This window comes from Lepisosteus oculatus, chromosome 20 (assembly GCF_040954835.1).
Source record: "Lepisosteus oculatus isolate fLepOcu1 chromosome 20, fLepOcu1.hap2, whole genome shotgun sequence".
In the NCBI taxonomy this organism is placed as follows: Eukaryota; Metazoa; Chordata; class Actinopteri; order Semionotiformes; family Lepisosteidae; genus Lepisosteus; species Lepisosteus oculatus.
Window position 1 is genome coordinate 13,328,941 of NC_090715.1, and position 16,576 is coordinate 13,345,516.

The following is a 16,576-nucleotide window of genomic DNA, read 5'->3' on the forward strand; positions in this document are numbered from 1 at the left end:
GCAAATAGTAACACAAGGATGGGAGATGTGGCAATTTCAGCTTTTGAAACACTTCTGAGCTTCAGGGAAAATTCAGACTGAAACAGGAACGAATATGAAGAGGGATGGGTGTGGAGACAGCAGCTGGGATTGCTAAATAAATAGCCTGCAGAGTGGTCTGACCTTTTGATAATAACGGGATATTAGAAGAAAGCTGAGGTTACTACACTGTAATTTTAGAAGAATCATGCATTATCCAACCCGAGAACTGACAAGAAAATGAACCTCAGACTGGATTCTATATCTCTTAATCATGGAAGGAGGTGTTGTGCCCTCATTAAGATCAGCATCTGGTAAAAAATTAACACTTAATTGCTAATTATCTATGTAAAAAGATGGCCATCTCTCACATGATAAATCAGTGAATCAGTGAATCGAGGGGGCTAGCATTTCAAGCAACTACTGTCCAGATTGAATTTTCTCAGATTTGTAGTGTAATTGAGTTTATTAGACCAGTGTGTCTGTCCTTCAAAGTCTTTAAAATAGAAGCACCTGAAGAGATGGTAGCAACATTTTAATTGGGGCAATTCATCTAATAATAAAGTAGTTGGATTAAAAATCCAGCTGTAGACACATTGGCCCTCGAGGACATGGACTGGACAAAGGCACCCTGTCTTTGGTCATTATAGGATCAGCAAATAAAAAAAGATTAAGTACATAGTTGGTGATTCCCACAGGGACTTTCAGCAGCATTTAATTAACATGCACAAACACCCCAGGAGTGTAAGAGCAGACAATGTCAGTATCGGAGAGAGCTGTGCCAATCTCATCTCAGCTGCTATGTTTGCACTATGCACAAGCACTGTAACAGGAACTGAATGGTTTGATATTTTACGTTATGAATACGCATGCAGAACATGTCGTCTTTAGCTCTTCCAAGCTTGCGTGGGAGTTGTATTATTAAGCCAGGCTGAATTTGTTAGTAATAGGTAATTTACTATTGGCAGAGCATAACAAATGGATTCTAAAATTGAAAAAAAGCCATACAAAAGGATGAGATTTCTCTAGGCACAAAACAACCACACACAAAATGCATCGACTTTTCTATAAACTTAGTTGTAGCTGAACAGACCAATTTAGGTCTTTCAAGGCAAAAAATACAGAGGAAATAAAGTTTTGCAGGTGGGGTGGGTGTTGGGTTGAAGATTAAGTGGGGCGTGAATTATAGTGTGTATCTGCTTTCCAGATCTACAGGAAACCTTTTTCCTGAACTCTAAACCATCTGTGCGGAAATTCAAAGTACATGACCAGTCTTTGCATAATGTATACAACTAAAGGAGCTAGCTACAATTGCATCAGAGTATTAGAGTGCAACAAGTATCGGGAATTAAAGAGAGCAACACAGGTTACGCAACAATAAAAGTCCTAGATTACCACAGTACTGTTTACATAGCATGCACCCATTTAATACAATACACTTTAAGGCAAAGAAAACACCACTGCAATATACTGCAGCAACATTCAACATCAGGTATTTGATCTCATCCACAAAAGCATACTGTAGCCACTATAACCCCTGAACCGCAGCTTTATACCATCACAAAGTAAAGAAAGGTCACAGTGGCCACTCTGCTCCTTTGATTGGTAGTAGTTTGTTGATTTAAAAAACTCAACTAGTTTCTTATAACAGCTTGGGCCACATAAATAGGGTGTGTGAAATAACTACATCTTGCGTAAAAAAGGAGAATTGATTTGTCTGATAATCTATGCATCTTCGTATGCACTCTCCTGGCGTCTTCACCTTATTTTCAGGATGTCTGAATACATACTATACACTATACAAGGGTTCTAAGGAAAGGCTCTGAATTGGCCACAGTCCCTGTGTCCATTGACCCTCATTTCCTAAAGGCAAACAGGTTTAATATAAATTCAGCTATTTAGGAAATGTCTACCATACAGTAGACCTTACAGTATTTTGGGAAATTTGACTTCAGACTCCTTGTAAACTAACGCACTATTACACACATTTACCAGACAGAAAGCTGTATACTAGATGCCAGACACCTCCAGTTCTACTTTGGTGTTCAGACATTAGGAACAATCCTAATTTATTTAGATTTAATTGGCATGTACTGATCAGAAGAAAGCTAGTCTTACAATAGGCAGGAATACGTAAGCTCCATCAACCCTTGTTTTAAAAGCCAATGCCATATCGCTTTGGCTTGAAAGAATCGACAGGAGCCAAAATGGGCTGGACAAGTCCGCGGAGGACTACTAGGGCGAAATGGAAAGCTCAGCTCTCACTTGAAAGAAAGGGGAATCTTCCAAAAGGAGTCATAGCCTTTCTGAAAGGTCTTTTGTGGAAATCAAGCCACAGAAGGAAATAACAGGAACTGATCTAATTACTGTATCTGCAAGCTTGAATTTCAATTGCGTGTTTAATAATGGGGCTTTACAGTATGTGCAGCAAACAAATTTACTTTGCACAATATTGCACAACTCGCACTTGTGGCAGTGTAGACACACCTCCTGTATATTATGAATTGTTTCCGAAAGTGGATGAGAAGACCATGAGAGATTTCTTCCATTTTAACCATCTATTACAGGTAAGTGCCTGCAAACTCTGCATGGCTTTCTCATCAGCACCCTATGAAACTCATTTTTTCTTCTTTCAACAGTCCCTTCAATTCTAGCATCCTTTACTGAGACTGAGTCATATGCCTTTGTTTTTATTTTAATACAATAGTCACTACTTCACTCATTTCTCCTAGGTCTTACAAATCAAACACAGCCAATACAGTAGAGAAATTCGGAATGCAGACCACAATGAGAGAAAACATTTGCAATGCAACCCAACACGCCAGTATGAACGGCGGTCTTCTCTTCCTCATAGTCTTAAACTGAAGCAGCTTAAAAAAGAAAATCGACAAACCAGAGTGAGTTAAAAGCAGTGCTATACACTATAGCTGGTACACTATATCCAGCCACCTCTCTCTTATGCTTCTGCCAGGTGTACAGCTTGTCAAATGGATATACACCCACAGTGTCCTTTTAACCTCAGTATGAGCCGAGTTGTGCCTCATGTGAAAGACAATCCAATCTCTTCAGGTCGTGTTATGATCAGTCTAGCGTGCCAAGGCCTCCCTCACTCAGTGATCCATCCCGCCAGCCAGCTTTCGATCACTACCTTAGGGCTTGACAGTTGCTGAAGATATATTGGGAGTTATTAAATGAAGAGCAATAAAACTGCAATCCATAAGAGAGCCAGTAAGGGAGCCCTTCCAAACAGCAAGGGCAAATCAACTCCCCATCTCATCTACAGTAACTACCTGGCTTTCCTACAGACATGGGAAGGGAATATTTACACCTCCGCGGACTGCAACACCCTCTTGGATACCCTAGAAATAGTAAAAAACAAATTGCTAGTTATAGTGAGGCAAGAGAATTAAAAATGTGATTCATATTCTGTGTTCTAACACCCCAGGTAGAAGACCTATAGAGTGATTGCAAAACACAACAAATACATTTGTTTTGGAAAATTCCTTCTTCTCCATGACAGTCTGTGGTCTCAGAAACGGGTGAGGTATAGTTTCTGCTCAAACCTAATTTAACAGAAAGTAAGCCAGCGTCTCAGCCATGACAATGAAAATCCCTGTCACCTTTAAACACAATACAAAGCTAACAAGCTGTGACAAATAAGGCGCACAGAATGTAATCCAGGTCAAAGTGCTCTCAAAATGAAAAACACCAAAGCGTGTGCTGTGACCAAGAAAGAAAGTAGAGTTCTCTACTCCTCACTGCCTGCCACTGGGAATCTGCTCTTTTCGGGACATTCGGAATGCATCCCAAACCACAAAACTCAAGATGCACCAATCTACACAAAGAATGCAAACATTCTTTAAATGAAGCAAACATGCTTAAACACAGGAACCAAGAATTACTGAGATACAAGAGAGATGCAGCTGGAACTCAGCCCAGTTCAGGTTGACCAAGCATCACTTCACAAGGCAAAAGGTACATTAACACTAACAGACGAACAGGCATCCAAGCATGTGGGTCAATGTTCCAGCCGGCAGTCACAAAAGCCCACACAACCACATCCACGCCGTGCCAAAATCATATAAAAAGTGCTAGACTGACTATTCTATGCTCCGTCGTGTCAAATCTGCAGCCATTTTTAAGCAGACGACAAAGTTCACACCATTAAACAAGAAAAAATTCAGAGTTACAACAGAGGATAAAGTCGGATTGGTGTTCAATACTTGTCAACAAGGCAAGTCTCATTAAGAGTAAACAAAGAAAAAAGGTCTCCGTGTCACAGGCTAAATCCATATTTAGCTATGTGCCAACAGCTAATTCCAAAAAGATTCCAAAATCTGGCACCCATTTTTGGCTTTATGATTTCAAGTTTTTTTTTAATTTCTAGCCATGAGAAGTTACAATTATACTAAACGTGCAACATGCAAGACCTGAAATGGCTCTATGCGATACTCAGCTGGAATTTTGTCTCTTGGCGCTGAGGTTCCTGTGTGGTGCCCAGCAAGAGTCAGTGTCCACAAGATATTTTTAAAAACCAAGGCCCGAGTGCAGAAAAAAGAAAATTAACAAGAAAGCAGATTAACTGGCAGCAATTAGCACTGGTGATTGAAGGCCCGGCTGGAACAAAACCCTGCAGACATAGGGGAGCTCCAGGATCAGGATGAAGAATCACTGGTCTAGAAAATGTTCCACCTTGTTTCTCTGTTTCACTAGCCAAAACAGTATTGGCGTTTGCACAAGGAAATTAAGGAAGCAAGCTTCTACATACGGGAGCGCCAATACTGAAGGCGGATGACGGAGATCAGAGGCTGGAGATAAGAAGACAAAAGGAAACAGAGGAAAGGGATCAGCCAGCAAGCGGACTCCGAGCCAGTAAAACAAGTCGGAGAGAAGGAACAACCTGCAATCGGAAAAACGTACCGACCGGGCGGTAAGGAAAATCCGAGCACGAGCATTCCGTTCGGAAAATAAAATCACACGCGCCTCCCGACTGCAAGAAAAGAGTCCGACGTACCTTTTGGAAATGGCCTGGGGATTAGAAGACACCATCTGATTAAAAAAAAAAGATATGGAAAAAAAGTCACGAAGTGTAAGACCAGGACAATGTAGAGAAACAGCCTAGCACAGTACATCTAAACTGCAGAACACCACACAACTGTCAAAACTACGACATCTCTACCAAGCTCTCTTCTCCATGGTAGTTTAGACCACACATGTAGATGCACTGAGTTTCAATTTAAATTTAACGGATAATCCCCCCCACTTTTTCCATCACAGATTGCTCCATCTGATAAATCCAACACTGAAGCAACAACATACTTGCTTCAATGGTATTGCATCTCAGACTGGAAAACAAACAGGGTTTAAAGTGCGGTTAACTGATTTGTCTACAATGAGAAGACCAACATTAGGACAAATACCTTCAAGGGTAATTTTTCTGCAGGCGTTAAGACTTGTCTGGGCTAGCAGATCACATCCCACACCTTAGGTGAAACACTGGTATTACAAATCATGCAATCTCAGAGTGAGATTGAGACAACTGTAGAGTCAGTCTGATCGAATGAGCTGAGACAAGACAAAGGACTTTCAAGAGATCTATGTCAACACAGGGCTTTAGAGAGTAAAACATGGTATAATTTGGTATAATCGACACCTGCTGAATACTATACTGTAGGAATTTGAATCCTTTTTTGAGTATACATTCGCATAATCATAGGTGTGCGAATGAACGAGAACATAGGCCACATCATTATATGCATGGAACTTAACTTGCTTCTCTGCGCCACCAGACTATTTTTAAGGACAGCCTATTGCTTGGTGAATCTGCAAGGGATGAAACTGCCACAGTTCACAACAGGAATCTTATCTTTGAATCTGAAGTGCTACCTTTTGGACTGAGAATCCCAACATCTCAGCCCACCAAAAGAGCTGCCAAACATGTCTGTGTTCCAGTTTGGGCTCCACTCCATTCAGCCACAATTTTCTGTGATGGGGGTTAGAGGAGGCTCTTTGCTACAGCTTGTGAAAGGACTTCATTAAAAAAAAAACACAGCAGAAACCAACAAATGTCAACCCCAACTCAGCTCATCAAGAAGAATTTTAAGAGCATTTCAAGTGAGAGTCATTGCCACCTATTTCAAAAGTGAGAACGAAGCAATGACTAAAATAGACTTGGTTAGCAACATCGCCTGTACATGCTAAGTTTACACTAAAAGTGAGAAATATTTGTAGTCAAACACTTAAGCAGCCTATCCAGAAAATGAAATTCAGCAAGCTTATATTGTGGCCGATTTCTCTCAATTGAACACTTGCGTACTCTAGCTAATTTCAACATCTTAGCTAATACTTTAGGATGAACATTCATTAAACTCAGAAACTACAATACTGCAAAAAAGTAGGCTACAGTTTAACAAAACTGCGCATGGGTTTAAAATATATACACACTATATACTGTACAAAGGATTCTGCAAACAAATTAACCCACGCAAACACTGGGAGAACATAAAAACATAAAGATAATAAGAACATAAAGATGTGCTATTTCTCTGTTCCCTCTTGCAAAAGTACAAAGGGATTTCTAATTTAGTTTTAAACAGTTCAGGATGTTGGATGTAACCTTTGTGATCAGATTTTGTGCTGCAAGGTTATACATCCATTTCAGGGCTTTTGTTGGATTATTTAAAAAAAAATCAACCACATCTATTCTCTTCTAATCCCTAATACCACACACACAGCTTTTCTAAACAATTTGCAGGAAAAAAGTGGTGCCCCATATACTCAAAAATGAAGGACCAACTATGATAATCACAGCAGAAAAAGATTTAATCTTTGCAAAATGCGGTCCAAATATTTTTGTGGTCTGAGTGGTCTTCAAATGGCTGTGGAAATGACAAAACAACTAATGATTACTCCTCTTTTCAAACCATCTTCACAAATGATTAGCATCCATCCCAGAATATTCCTTTTGCCGTTTTTTAACTAGTCATTAGCGACAGTATCTAACAAGAAGACCGCTGTCTGCACAGAATCCTCTGTTTACAAACAATTCAGAACAAGGAGGTTGAGAAATGTCTGGGAAGTTAGGCAAGAGGCTGAGATTGCAATATTCACAGCCAGGACCTTTAAATGCCGCATTTTAAATGAAAGGAAGTTGGCTAAAAATAAAAAAAAATGTTTGAACTCTTAATTCATGACGTGAGCACCCCTCAAGTACAGCAGTATTGCTCAGTCCTATAGAAAGTTAACAAAAATCAAGAATACAATTTCTCTCTTCCTAAAGCTACATGAGAACCTGCAGAACTGTTCAATTGTACTAAACTTCTGTGCATCAGTATAAATATCAGCTTTTAACATAAGTAGTGGAGTCAGGCCCTGCATGGGAAGTTAGCAGACACTGTTTATGACAGTCCCAGTTTGAGTGTGGAGTTGTCACACATGTGCTATCTACAAGACATTACATTCTAGCAATCTGCAGGAAAGTGGTATTCATTCCTGGTATTATAATGAAGTGACTTAATCAAAACTGCCTTTTCCATCAGTACAAGTGGAGAATATCCTTGGATTTAAGAGAAAGTGCAAGGTTAATTCATATGAGGCGCAAGAGGGTCTCTCTGCAGAGCTCAGCTTGACACAGAGGTATGTAGGGCAACTGGTAACAATGCTGAGAAACTCCTTGCCAGCTGACTGCAGCCAGAAATTCACAGTGACCTTATCCGAGCTACTCTGGGTCCAGCAGTCCACATCGCCCACGCTACTGCTGAGCTGACATCTGGAGATTTCTCACAGAGCAGTATTTACTGTACCTAGTGCCTACTGTACCCTGATGAGTCAATTCAGCCATATGGAGGACCAAGGGCTCTTGTCCATGGACAAAAAAGACTGCTTACTTTAAAAGAGCAGCCTCCCTAACACCATGCCAGACAGTACAACAGAAGAGCAGTTTGTCTACCCTTATTACTATTAGATATTACAGAAATACATCGGGCAATATTGCATAACTGAAAGGCAAATTAACAACCAAGAGGGAAATGTGTTTCTATTAAAACAAAATTGCTTCCAAGTGTACCTTAGTGATTTCTCCTTCTCTCTTTCAAAAGAGTTTAAGCAAAAGTGGGTTGCGTTTTGCTCCTTTTCATGTATTTTTCATGCCTACATTTCACAGAACAGGGTAAACCAAATATAGGAGCAGCTACTGCCGAGCAGGAACACTCCTGGCAGGAGAAGGACACCGGGCTAAGAGGATAGAAGAGCATTATGGAGGATTAAAGATTAGGAAGAATTTCAGAGTAAAGTCCCGTCACATCTCTCCTAGTATAATATGTCAGACATTCCAAAAAGAATAACAGAGATGGTAGCATGGACACATGCTTACCAAAAATGTTGAGTTCTTTTGTGCCAAAACTCCAGAAAAAAAAGACATTCTCCTGACAGCTCTTCAATGCTCCAAGCCTAAAAGCTCAAGGCTGGCTATTTTAACTCCTGCTCAACAGACGGAAGTCTGCATGTTTGGAGTAACTCAACAAGGAACTAGGGCAGGCCTCATCTGGACAGCACTCTGAACAACTCCTATCGTCTTCACTTCCCTTACGCAGCAAGCATAAGGAGCTAAGTTTAAAAAAATAAGATGACCAAACAAAATTCAGAGGAAGTTCATAAGAGCAAGCTGCAGCCCAAGATAAAGACATTGGAACATCCCCAGAATTTTTTGTAAGGAAAAAAAACAGGTTGTCTCCTAAAATGGCATGTAGCCAGATACAGTATAAATCCTCAGATTAAAATTAGGACACCGGGTTCTTGTAATAGCCTTGGCAGGGTTTATGTGCTGTACTGATATAAAGCATGGTTGTAAGTGCACAGGAAAACTTTTAAAAAAGGTTTTGATTTGTCTTAACGAGTCTTGTGCTCAGGAAGGTGGATCACACATTAGCTAAAACAATAATTAGCATTTCGTACACTGCAGAGCCTGGCTAGACTGAAAAGGTCTCGATACCGAGAGACAAAACACAAAGCATGAAAAAGCAGAAACAATCAGCTGGTAGCTTGGCCTCGTGTGTTATGTCGAACATGCAAAAGGCCTAAGGAGTGGTGCGTGATACCTGGAGAGTAACACTCGAATGAAAATGCTGCATTTAACAAGCCCAGTGAAAACATAAGCCCGCTGGTAAAAAAATGCTCCGGCGATTATGAGCTTTCCAAAGCTTCTCAAAAAGCTCAGTAATGAAATATGAACCAGCACCACTTACTCCATTTAGCTAGTGAAAGAACTGCCTCAGTATTGATGGCTAAACCTAGTTTCCTGCTGTACTGCTCTATTTAAAACCGTACATTTTCATTTGTTGGGATTCATCTAATAGGTTCTGGTGTGGAAGACAACACTAAGAAGACACAAACCCAACCTCTGTCTCGAGGATATAAGGTTACAGTTAAATTCTCAGCACGATCCTTTCAAAGGGAATCAGCTGGAACTGGAATCGTGTCCCTTTCTCCGAGTCCGATTTCCTTCTAGAGTTGTGGCAACCTCAGGATGTATATTTAGTCACCCTTTGAAATGGGCATCACAAAAAGAAACACTTTGGAGCAGCACTCCTGAATGGCAGATTTTAGCCACCTGTTACATTTTACAACACCAATTCCAGGGATTTAACTACTTAAAACTTCAAGACGTTGGTATGAAACAAGGTAATGCTTCACTTGAATGTGACAGTCATAACTGCATCAAAAACACTACACACCCACAATATGCAATGTCCTTTACAATCATTTGTGCAATTGGCATTGCAGGCACACGATTGTTTGCAAAAAGACTTTGGAACTCGGCAACATAGACCTTGGTAAGTTTCTGTAAATTTTGTTTACTTTATGTTTTATGTGTGTTTTTAGCATATCATTATTAAACACAAGAAACATAAGAGGAAAACTAAAGGGGGCATGTCATTTAAGGAAATGTGTGCCATTGTCCATGAAGAATGTTTGACAGGAGGCTGACAGGGAACACAACCTTGAACACGAGAAGATTAAGAAAGCAGCATTAAGTTGTGTACAACTACCCCTATACTGAAGGAACTTTATCTGTATCTAAAAGCCTACTACAACAGGAACTATTGACTACTTTTACTATGTTTGGAATACATCACTGTAAACTAATAAAGTGGACTTGGAACCACTATCAGTAGTTTATACAAAAAACTAAAATATGAAAGAGTTCAAATTGCTGTGTAAAGCAAGTCTTTTTTCTAACTTTGGATTGTCATTGTTCCTTTAACAGCTCAAAGCACGCTACCACCAAATGTGTTTTTATTGCAGTCATTCCCACTCTTGGTCCTGTAGTACACAGGTCTACGGGTTCATTACAACTTCATGTGGTGAATTTGACCCCTATTTCATTTTTAATTCTGCGCATAGGATTTACTTTCAGAAAATTTGCTTTATTTGCATAATTTTTCATTAATGCAGCAAAACGACTGGTTTCCACTTTCTTAAAAATTGCTGCTCCCCATAGGTTTTTTTTTAAAGTGCTAGTAACTGGTAATCCATTACAGATATCCAGACCCAGAGGGGTCATAATATGGTCAATTATTCTAATAAGAATCGTCTTTTCAGCAGCCTCCAGGTGCTTAAACTCTACAAAGTCACTGAAGGAATAAACCTAATTGAGTAGTGTTTTAAAATCCCACAACTTACAAAGTGTTCACACTAATTTTGTTTTTTAAGAGGAGTTGTAAAAACAGACACACGACTAATTGAGAGGTAATTACAGCTCAGTTAGAATGAAAACCGGGAGTATTCCAGGAACAGGACCCTGCTCTCAAAAGACAAACACGCAGTTAATCATTTCAGTAATAACAGCCTCCCTTTAGAAACAATGTGGAGTTTAACAAGGACAATAAAAATAGAAAGGTAACTCATTTTATTTTCCATTTCCTGTATGGCTACAATGATCTTTGAAAAGGTCGATGCTTTAATGCAGACCTTGGGGCAGCAGATAAATTGACTGACTGGAAAGTATTCAGCTAAGGAGCTTCACAATCTTAAGAGCATGCCTGAGGGAGACTGGGCTCCTACAGTCAAGAGTGAATGGGCTCAGATCGGAGCAGCTCGTGTAGCCAGAGGAAGAGGGCCATGAGAGGTAGAGAGGTAAAATACAGACACCACTTTCACCACAAAGTCATGCCCATCTAAAGCAATTCTCTCTGGGTCCTAATGGCTGTTAATGTAGCCAGAATACATGCCAGTATGCCTCCAATACCCACCTGTTGTCCCTCACTAAAACCTTTATCACTACTAGTAAAACATGCAGGCATATAATGTGTGGTACAGTGGGATACAGGCTATCTCACAGTTCTTGACTCCCGGGTTCAATTATGGGCCTGGGCTCCATCTATGAAGAGTCTGAATGTTCTCCTTAAGACCACATGGGTTTTCTCTGTGTGCTCCCCCAGACAAAAAGACAACACTAGGCTAAAAAAATGTTCTACGCCTTCAGGAAATCCACTGTACACCATGACATCTTCCACTGTGCCTTTTCCAGGCCCTGTTCAAAGGAGACAAAAATCTCTTAAACTGCACTTATGTTTTTTTAGGCAATTTTTACAAGATCCATAGTGATGAAGTGGCAAAATAAAATTCTGGGTGTATTAATACATTTTTATGCAACACATCAATGTAAAGTATAGAACAACAGGCTTAGATAGGCAGGGTAAAAAAGTCAAAAACAGTTATCTTGAAACGTAAAGAGATTGGATAGCTCCTAGAGCACTGTCTAAAGGAGTTTCATGGTAAGTGAACAAAATGCCACAATAAAATGGGAAGCAAAAATGCCTTTCACCACCCATAGCTTGCAAAACCTGAACAAGCCCTTGGAGAGAGCAGTGAATATTTTAAAATACAATGCACATCACCCAAGGCAATCAAAGTGCAACTAGGTATGATAACCAAGCTGTGTAAATAGGTCTTGAACTAATTCATTTCACAAGACAAGCCTTTTCTCCAATGTAAAAATCATTGTCCAGATTTCCAGCCTTCCAGTTCAACCAGACATGTCTGCCTGACTGGTATTCCCGAGCTTCACACTTTACTTGGGAAACGAAGGCAGGATTTCTGCCGCAACACAACGTACACAGTAAAGAAAAAGGCTTTTACCTGTCAGCTTTAACACCAAAACAAAACATTTTAGGACAAAGGGAATTCAGTGTTAAGAGTGTAGACCAAATCAAGAGAGGTTATGCGAACAGATTAAAATGCTTTGATAACACCAACTTTCTTTAGAATAGCATGTTAAATTTTGCTTCAGATTTCTAAAATGACATTATTGCTCTGGATCCAGTCCAAAAGGGCAATAAGGTTAATTCCAGACCTTTAAGGACTCCCTCTTTCTGAATCTCTTTAGTGTGGAATGAAAGGAGATTGTGAGGTAACTGGATTCAAACAATTGAAATCTGCAAAGGCAACACAAAGGCCTTTTTCAAGATTACTAGCAAAACACAAACCAGGGGTCACAGGTGGAAAGTAAGAACTACCTAGGAACTGGGAAGAAGAGGCTTCTTACATTTGTGGAAATTTGGAACAAGCTATAGGAACGGATTAGCAAAACTGGTGTCTAGCCATTTCTTGCAATGGATTAACTAATTAAAAGCAAAAAAAACATTAACTAGATGAGCCCAATGGTCTCCTCACATTTGTAATCTTTTTTATGTTCTTAATTACTTCAATCCCCCCCCCCCCTAACCCCACACCCAGAACAGAGCCTTAAAAACTGATAACCGCTTCACGAGGCTCCGCTGAACACCAGATCAGTATTATGAAGAAAATACACAGAAATGAGTGGCACATTTCCATAAGCAGGATCACAAAGCACAGCTCTGCTAAAAATACATTCTGACGGTGCACAACTGCAACATTCCTGAGGGGCACTTCATTCAACAGCCAGAACGACGAAGATTTTCATGCATGTATCAAAATGTAAAATAATCTGCCTGCGATGCTAAAAGCCTTGTTAGTAGAGCACAACTTAAACAGATTTAAGGAAAATATTTCTTCTAGTGTCCTTAATTTTTTTATACACTACAAACAGCCTTAGTTCTCCTGTATATTTTTAAATAACTTGAACTAAGAAGCATCGGTTCTGAAAGAGGTACAGATCTATAAAAGTCTGTCACAGAAGCCAAGCTACTCAAAATGTAAAAGTCAGGTATAGACTGGTTCTGAAAGGTGTCACTCAATCCAAGAAAATGTTACTAAAGCCTAGTTTTCTTACATGCAGGACAAGTCAAAGTAACATATTAGCTCCACTATAGATCATAGAGACTAGGTAGCAAAGTTTAAGTTTCTTTAATGAAATGAAACCCTGGGTTTTCAAGGATACTTGCAGCTCAGGCAATCTAACTTTCCAGACTATCCTCCCTGTCACTATTACTGGAAAACTCTGGGAAGAGAAATTTGTTTACCCAACACGTCACAGACAGTCAAGCAGGCTACTGTTCCTATTGAATGAACCTGTGACAACAGGATATGTAAATACTGTATTCCAATGAATCTGATAGTCTTGTGTGAGAAAGTCACTCTCTTCTTCACAGTGATCCCACAAAACAAATCCTCCTAAAAATCACTAAAATCTGTGTGAAAGAGAACACAAACTTTTTAATGTAAAGTATTCTTAGGTTGGAGAGGAAAAGCTCAGTTTGTGGTTAAAATACATTTCAGCTTACAATGTAGTAACAGTGCACTACCATAAAAACGGCATAAAATTAAATCAAAGAAAATGTGTATGATATTCCACTGACTGAACAAAATAATGTTCACTCCGCTCAGTTTAAAATACTTGTGGCACACACAAACCCACAAATTAAGGATACAAGAGGACTCAGTAGGTAATTGAAATTCTCTTACATTTACAGTGCTTCACCTGCAACCATTTATGCAGTGCACACACTTATCAAAAACAGTAAACTATCCTTATCCATGTTATCACTTCCACCTTTGTAACAGGGGGCATTTCAAGGACATTCACATACACATCCTTGAATTGCATCAACTCTAATTACTTTGGATATAGTGTAGAACCCATCCAACTATCCATTTTCTAACCACTTCGGTCAAGTCAGGGTGGCAGGGGAGCCGAGGCCTTTCTCAGTACGCAATGGGCACGAGGCAGTGCATACCCTAGACAGGACGCCAGTCCACTGCAGGACAGACGCAAACAAGCACATGCTCACACCAGGGCCGTCTTTCCCAGGAGCCAGTTAACCTACCAGCGTGTCTTTGACTCTGGGAGGAAACAAGAGCACCCACAGGAAAGCCATGTGAACACTAGAAGAACATGCAGACTCCACACAGACAGCACCCAGGGCCCCAGCCCTGCAAGGTAGCAGAGCTAACCACTGACCCACCATGCCAGTCAGACATTGAGAGCATCTAACAATTAGAAGCTCCTTGACAGTAACTCCAGGCCATTTGCTTCCAGAGCTGTGATGCTACCTTTAATAACCTTTCTGTCACATTTAGTGTTTTTTTATTAAGGAAACACTACACCCAACAGCCCCTAAGGTGTAAAAAGGGGAAAGAACCGTCTGCGATTAATTGGTAATCATTATAATCTGTTTTATGGTCACACTTAACGCCTAGAGAATCGTCATGGAAGGAAGAGATCTGAAGCTGGCTGGCAGGATGGATTTTCATCTGAGTGCGCCTGAACATTGTGACTCCCTGACACAGTACATTTAATCAGCCGTCCATAACCACCCCCTTTAAGCTTCAGAAATGTCCTCCAGCAGCATTCGCCTGGTAGAGAGCGGACCTCTGATCTCATAAATAACACCCCTTCACGGCCGCTATGCAGCAAATCCCCGTCTAAATTATTTTAAAAGAAGAAAAGCAAAACAAAACTCAAAATAACAGCAGCACTTAATCATTTCAGTGAAACGATGAAGGCAGATTTCAATCCTTCATCTCTCAAACGGGGCAGAGAGAAAGCCCTGTTAAATCTTACTGTGATTATCAAAGCAATTTCAATCAATGGTTTTAAGACTCTTAAATCTTTATTTTATGTTTTATACAGCATCCCATTTGCAAAGTATTTTTTTATTCTAATACCACAGGACTAAGAGTAAACTCGTTTTTACTGTATTCATTTTTCAAGCTATAAAAACAAACCATTCACAATGATGATACTGCATGGTCTTTACTGGAGCGATTTGAGTGAGATCAAGGGCACAACACCTGTAATTTGAACCCTAACCAATCAGCTGCTTTTATTTTAATGCCATATTTTAGCAGTGCGGAACACCTACAGTATATTGAGATAGCTGGAAACGTGTACATAAGCTCCCAGTATATATACTGGTGACGAGTTTTTTTCCGCCAATATAAAAACAACCTACGACATGCAAAACTGAAGCACATTAGTTCAGACCCTAAAGCGTTTATTAACGTGTGCACTACAGGGTAACAGAACGCAAATTAAAGCAATGATGCATACGCGGTTTAAATTAAGCACAATGACCGATGTCTCCGTAAGAATATAATTAAGCTTTTAGTGGTCTGTGATAGAGGACAAGAGAAAATAAAACAGTTTGGTTCAGTTAAAATATCTGAAAACATTTGTTATCCACAGAATGAAACCAAGAAAGATGATCTATTAATACAACCCAGGAGTTCTGATCACGACAAGAGTCTGAATTTAGAATAAACTGAACACCCCTGATAAAAAAGATGATTAAACACTGGCGATTGGTTTTTTAACTTGCCTTCGGTTTTACATAGCAATTCAGCCATTCATTAAGTAAACACAGCTTGTCACAACTTAAAGGACGGCATTTGGTCGACTCGCCCGGATCAGGACGTAGCGGACCCGCGCCTGTGAATTTGGAAGATTTTGCAAACAGAAATCCCCACCAGCCTAGCTGGGATGTGGCTCCTGCTGGATACGAGAACGAACTGTACGCACAGTGAAAACACGGCATTAGCGAAGCCTTTAATTACACATCATCCCAGCTTCCAGATGGCTCAACATGCCTGGTTCGACTGAGGCTTCTCGCAATGTCAAGATCAAGCCGCCCTCAAAACATCAAAGCAAAAACATCCACAGTGCATTTCAACTAAAAATAAAACAACACAGACCTTGTTCCCAGTTCCGCATCAACCCCGCAAAAGCTTAAAATTTCCAATTGTACTTACCGGACTGCTCTCTCCTTACTTTCGCCTCTGCTTTCTGTGTCAAGCGCCTACCTGCTAGCTCCTCCTGTTTATTAATGCGCAAGCGCTGACACGGGCTGCATAGTTAAAGACGAAGGTGGGGACATCCCGAGCAATTGCCCGAGCGCAAGATGCGTCTTTCTGCCTGTGCTAAGGCATGAAGTGAATTCTGGAAGCTGATGCGCAACTGATTGTGCTGATTTAGTGTTGCAAGGAAATCAACAATCTGTTCCAATAAAAGCGTAAATGTATGCTCTTATAGTCTCTAAGTAAAACACCACTTGGGAAATAATAATAATAATAATAATAATAATAATAATAATTGCTTACACTTATATAGCGCTTTTCTGGACACTCCACTCAAAGCGCT

The 16,576-nt window shown here is 40.1% G+C and overlaps 1 protein-coding gene across 4 annotated transcripts in view; it reads right to left on the reverse strand.

Moving 5' to 3' along the window:
• Nucleotides 1–16,332, reverse strand: part of kiaa0513 (KIAA0513 ortholog) — a 41,919-nt gene extending 25,587 nt beyond the window's left edge. Inside the window, exons 1-2 of one of the 4 annotated variants that reach the window (XM_069181191.1) lie at nucleotides 16,189–16,332; nucleotides 5,033–5,067 (exon numbers count right to left, since the gene is read on the reverse strand). The gene's annotated coding sequence lies outside the window, so the exon portion shown is untranslated. The other 3 variants (XM_015368247.2, XM_006641282.3, XM_015368249.2) reach the window with 3 other exon arrangements.
• Between the last annotated feature and the right edge of the window lie 244 nt (nucleotides 16,333–16,576).